General features: G+C 37.9%; 1 pseudogene; it reads right to left on the bottom strand.

Moving 5' to 3' along the window:
- Positions 1-1,239: 1,239 nt before the first annotated feature.
- On the bottom strand, positions 1,240-1,354 carry LOC116876826 (annotated as a pseudogene).
- Between the last annotated feature and the right edge of the window lie 4,033 nt (positions 1,355-5,387).

The following is a 5,387-nucleotide window of genomic DNA, read 5'->3' as shown; positions in this document are numbered from 1 at the left end:
TAGGAAGGACTCAAAGGCACATGGTGAAGTAGACTTTGTGATGATATAACCAATATCCTGTAACCTTCCTTGCAGTCACTATCCTTAAGTTCAACCACCTCTTTCTAAGTCCAAGCCCACCAGATGACTAACTCCAGGAAGCTCTAGTCCCACTGTATTTTATGTGAAAGCCACAGAACAGAAAGCCACAGAACACAGTTCCAGAAGAGAAATCCGTATGAATCATGCAATGAGACCATGTTGCCGGGGCACTCCGACATCTATGTGCATTGGACAGAAATTCAACTCCACCCTGTTTCTAGAAACAGAGTTATGGGGTTCAAGCTTAAAATAACATGAACTTATCACCTGACCTTAGTTATGGGTTTAGGGAAGGCATTTCATCCACTTTAGACCAGTGAAATACGAGAGGGATTTTTTTTTTTTTTTCTCCAGACTTTTGAAAATGAAGCTTCTCTGCTCTTCCAAGTAAAGTTTTAGAACCAATTTTAGTTCTCTGCTTGAATGTGCAAAATGAAGCATGTGGCTCTGGAACCGCTGCGGCCATCTTGTGATCCTAAGGAGCCCTAACCTTAAGGTGAAGCTGATATCAGCAAGGGCAGAGAAGAGAGCACAGAATGCAGTTCCTCGTGGCAAGCTGAGAGGCTGAAGTCCATCCTCCTCTAGACTTTGCTACAAGAATGTGTAATTCCTCTTGTTTTAAGCCAGTAGAAATACAAAAGGAGCTATCATAGCCTAAGAAAAAGAATATAGACTCCTCTTCCTCTGAGACCAGAGGGTTAAGATACAGAGAAATGATAAAGTAGAGAAATGTGAAGTGTTTTTTGGTGAACATCTATTTGTGTTTTCTATGAACTAGACAATGCATTTAAGACTCTATACTCTTGATTCCACATATCCTCCCAACAGTTTTATAAGAACCATCATCCTTTTATTTTTATTTAATTTTTTTATTTTGTTGCTATCAATAAGAAATTTACTTGTTTTTAAAAAAATCCAAATGCATTGTCCAGAAAAATTTAATAAGCCTATTTATAATTGTTATAAAAATATGGAATGCTGGGTGCCGTGGTGGCTCAGTTGGTTAAAGTTAAACCTCTGCCTTTGGCTCAGGTCATGATCTCAGGGTCCTGGGATCAAGCCCTGCATCGGGCTCTTTGCTCAGCAGGGAGCCTGCTTCCCCCTGCCTCTCTGCCTACTTGTGATCTCTCTCTCTCTGTCTAATAAATAAAATCCTAAAAAAATATGGAATGCTTCATGAATTTGAGTGTCATCCTTGCACAGGGGCCATGCTAATCTTCTCTGTATTGTTCCAGTTTTAGTATATGTGCATCATCATTTTATATGAATAAACTGAGGCTATAAGAAATTAGGTGATTGAATGTGTCACTTGGCAATAAGTAGCAGAATTCACAGTTGAGTAACATGTGAGTATAGGTAGAGAGGTTTCCAGATCCCCTAGCCCTAAGGTTGGGTTACAGCAATTTTCCCAGGAAAGCAGGGAGCATGCAGAGGCAGAAAGCATGTTGAGTGGGGGTATAGCAGTGCCTGAGGAGTGTAGGAAAAAAGCAGGGAGTCAGTTAGAGATAAATGAAAAAAACTACCGAGGAAGAGAGACGCTCTAGAAAAATCAAATCTATGTTTCACGGATTATCTTGAACAGCATTGCAAGGAAAAACTGTAAACTGCCCCTTGGTGGTACATTAATCTATCTTTGTATCAAAAACATTGAACGGAGGAGGACTTTAGTGTCATCAAGTAGTTAAATTTCTTCACCTTGTAGGTATGGAGTCTGAAGTCCAGGGAGGACACTATGTTATAATAATAGTAACTAGAGTCTCTGAAATTCACAGCTGACCAATTCTCCCAGGAGTTTGACACCCCTATCCATGATTTTTCTGGAAGCCACATTCAAAATAAATGAGCCAGACATGGGTGGCCTTTACAGGGATAAACAGAAGAGATTCATCCCATTACTCTATTTATAGACCCTGAACTTGTCAATGATAGGTAAACACTAACTGATACTAGCTACTTCATTCTTTTACTACATTTTCTTCCTTTCAGGAAAACCCCATCTTTAGTTTTTGCCTCCACTTTTTACCTTTGTATTCTTTTTACTGAGCCTGATGGTGAGAAGTGCGCTAAAACTCTGGGGTAGAAAAGGCAGGGTTGAATCCTCCTCAGCCACTGACTATGCTGGTAGGTAGGATGCCTGTCTTACTTATCTGAGTTGGGGTAAATGAGTGGAGTGGGGGGTGACCAATGAAATGCCATACCATACAGTCCTCTGTGAAAAAGCAGATATGGGACTCTAGAGATGGTAAAACAATTTCTAGTCCTGGCTCTCAAGGATGGTTTTCAGAGATGAGTAAAGATAGAGAAGTCTTGCTTATCAATAAGGGAAGGGGGAAAAAAAAAAACCTGAATATACGTAATATATTGCTGGACAGATTCAAGATTCAAAATGAGTTTGACAGACTTGGATATAGAGTAAAACAAATGAGATAAGGCTTAATAAGGATTAATAGAAAGGCTGGAAGCTGAATCAGAGATTGTTATAGCTGTAGAGACCCTGCTTTGGATTCAAAGCATTAATAGAATGAATTCAAATTGGGGAAGATGGACTTTATAATTGCTCATGTAGAAATTCTCTGAAAAAGTTTTAGTTGACTTCATGTTCATACAAACTATGGCCTTTGCTGGATAGACATTGAAGGAGCAAACAAGTCCATTGGATGCTGCTGGCTTGATCAGACTTGGAACTTGGGTGTACTCCGGATGACCCATCTTAAGAGGGAAGCCAACAACTCAAGACAGGGAGGAGTCAGGAAATCACAAAGGAAGGTTAAAAAAACTCGGGATGTTATACGGAAGAAAAGAGAATCAAGGAAGAAGGGAGGACAGTCTTTAAATAGCCAAGGAATGAATTATCTAGTGAATTAATGTGTGACTGAATTAAATGATCTCAAAGGCACTTCAGCTCTACAGTTTAAAGATTTATGATCTTTCAAACCATGTGTAGTTCGTGCAGAGAGAACCACTACTAATCTAGTCTAAATAGCCTTTCAGTGTTTTCTATGCATATTTACATATATTATTTATTCATATTCTATGCATTTTTCTTAATCAAATAAGGACTATTCTGTGTATACTGATTATAATTGATTTTTTTTTCATTTAACATTTAATAGAAACTTCATTTCATTTCTATGTTGTTTTATGACCTGACTTTTAGAGATTATGCAGTTTCTGTTCCATAATCGTGCAACCAACCCCCTATTTTTAGACATTTGCTTTATCTTCAATTATTTAATAATTATAAATGACCATGGAATAAACCTTCAAACCTTCTCTTTAGCAAAACCAGACTCATTTTTAAGGAGAAATGGTTTCATGACTACATCAAACAAACCAAATATCAAGCCAAATAAGAGAAAATAACTTACTCTTGACATTATAAGAACATCTAATTTTCCTTATAATTTTACTTTGCCTGGAAACATTTTGAAGCAGGAATTCTGGCTTTTAAATGTTCTAGGCAGCAGGGAACACACTATTCATTTGATTTTTCCCCCCATTTATAAAATTGTCCCCTTCATGTTAAAATTGCCTCAGATACAAGTACAAAATAGAAAACATTTAATTAAAATATACAAAGCAGAACACCAGTATGATAGCATACTCAATGTTTTTTTTTTTCTTTTCAGCGTAACAATACTCATTGTTTTTGCACCACACCCAGTGCTCCATGCAATCCGTGCCCTCTCTAATACCCACCACCTGGTTCCCCCAACCTCCCACCCCCTGCCCCTTCAAAACCCTCAGATTGCATACTCAATGTTAATGACAATATGAAAATATAATAGTCACTTTTGAAGATGTAGGAGAAAACTCTAGGTTAGTTTTTAAAATATACGATATGAAGTATTTCAAATTACAGTTCAACATAATAAGAGTACCACACATGACCACATTAGATACAAATTGCATTATTTTAAAATAATGCTGTTTACTTTCCCTATTGATTTCATTTCACAATTCTGAGATAAGTGCACTGGAAGGAAAACACTTAATTCAAGAGAGTTTTTGGCCTCAAGATCAAAAAGCAGAGTGGGTAGGTATGGGCACATTTGAAAAGGTTTCCCTTTGCAAATAATGATTGTTTTTGTGAATTCAAGCCCTTTTATTTTTGTGCTATATGATTTAGTTAGAGAAGTGCTTGTGGAAAATATTTTATTTTCAAATAAAGCCCTTTACCACAGAACTCACTTTGTAGGCATAAGCCCAAAATTGGGCCCAATCTTCTTTTTCCAAAAAATTTTTTTAAATTTTAAGATAGGAAACCCTTATAAAAATCTCTAAAGATGGTTAATGTGAGCTCTGACTCAAGATGGCAAAATCTCCAGGAATAAAACCTCCTCATTATCTGAGGAGCCTTCTTTGGCTAAGTTTTCACTGAAGGAAACAGGTTGGCAAGGAAAGGAATCTCAAGTAAAACAAAAAGCCACCTGAGAGAGCTTTAAAGGCTTTGAGGCAGCTTTACCTAAATCACATAGTCACTTCCTTTGGGGTAATTTAATCTTTGTTAAAAACTGCATTGTTTGAAACTATGTGGCTCAGAATAAATCTTCAACATGCTCTGTCCCTAGTGGAGAAGGGCAGTCCCTATGTCACCATGGAAATCAGACTTTTAGTCCTTGGCCTCTGAGAGGACTTATATTTGTTGCAATTTCCCAAGTGAGAAGCTATCCTTGCAAATAACGTTCTCCAGGGAATTGGCACCGTGAAATTTGCCCAGAGACTTCTGTGGAGTTTGTTAAGCTGAGGATGAAGACATGACACTGACCTTGTTCTAATTTTTTTAGAGCCTAGTCACTATGTTAGCCTGAATTGGCAGTGGCTAAGAAGAGGGTGTTGGGGACATAGATTGTTTTGTAGCTTATAAGATTTTGATAAAGAAAGAAGAGACAGAAATGAGAGGGAGAATTTTTAAAATGGCAAAACTGTGTCACCTCAGTGCCTAGTAAAGAATTAACCTTACCCAAAGAGAGATCGGGCTTTTACCGTCAGTTCCTGGGAAGTGATCTCTAAACCCTTGAAATTTTGTCTCTGATAAGAGTGTCTGAGAACTTTGGGCCACACCAATAGCCCATTATTGTGGTGTAGGGTAGAGACTTTGGGTCATGTGTCATCAAGGAGACTTCCAGAAAGGCTGGATGTGGACGTCAGCAATGTGGATGACCAATCAGGTCTATGTAACTGAACCCCAATGAAAACTCTGCCTTAGAACAGTTCCCTTTAAAGCTCTCTTTTTAGGTGAAGTTGCAAAATACAAAATCAATGTACAGAAATCTGTCGCATTTCTATTACTAATATTGAAGCAG

This window comes from Lontra canadensis, unplaced genomic scaffold (genome assembly GCF_010015895.1).
Source record: "Lontra canadensis isolate GAN:19392208 unplaced genomic scaffold, GSC_riverotter_1.0 scaffold47, whole genome shotgun sequence".
Lineage (NCBI taxonomy): Eukaryota > Metazoa > Chordata > Mammalia > Carnivora > Mustelidae > Lontra > Lontra canadensis.
The sequence above is the reverse complement of the archived record's forward strand: the minus strand, read 5'-3'. Positions and strand labels throughout refer to the sequence as shown.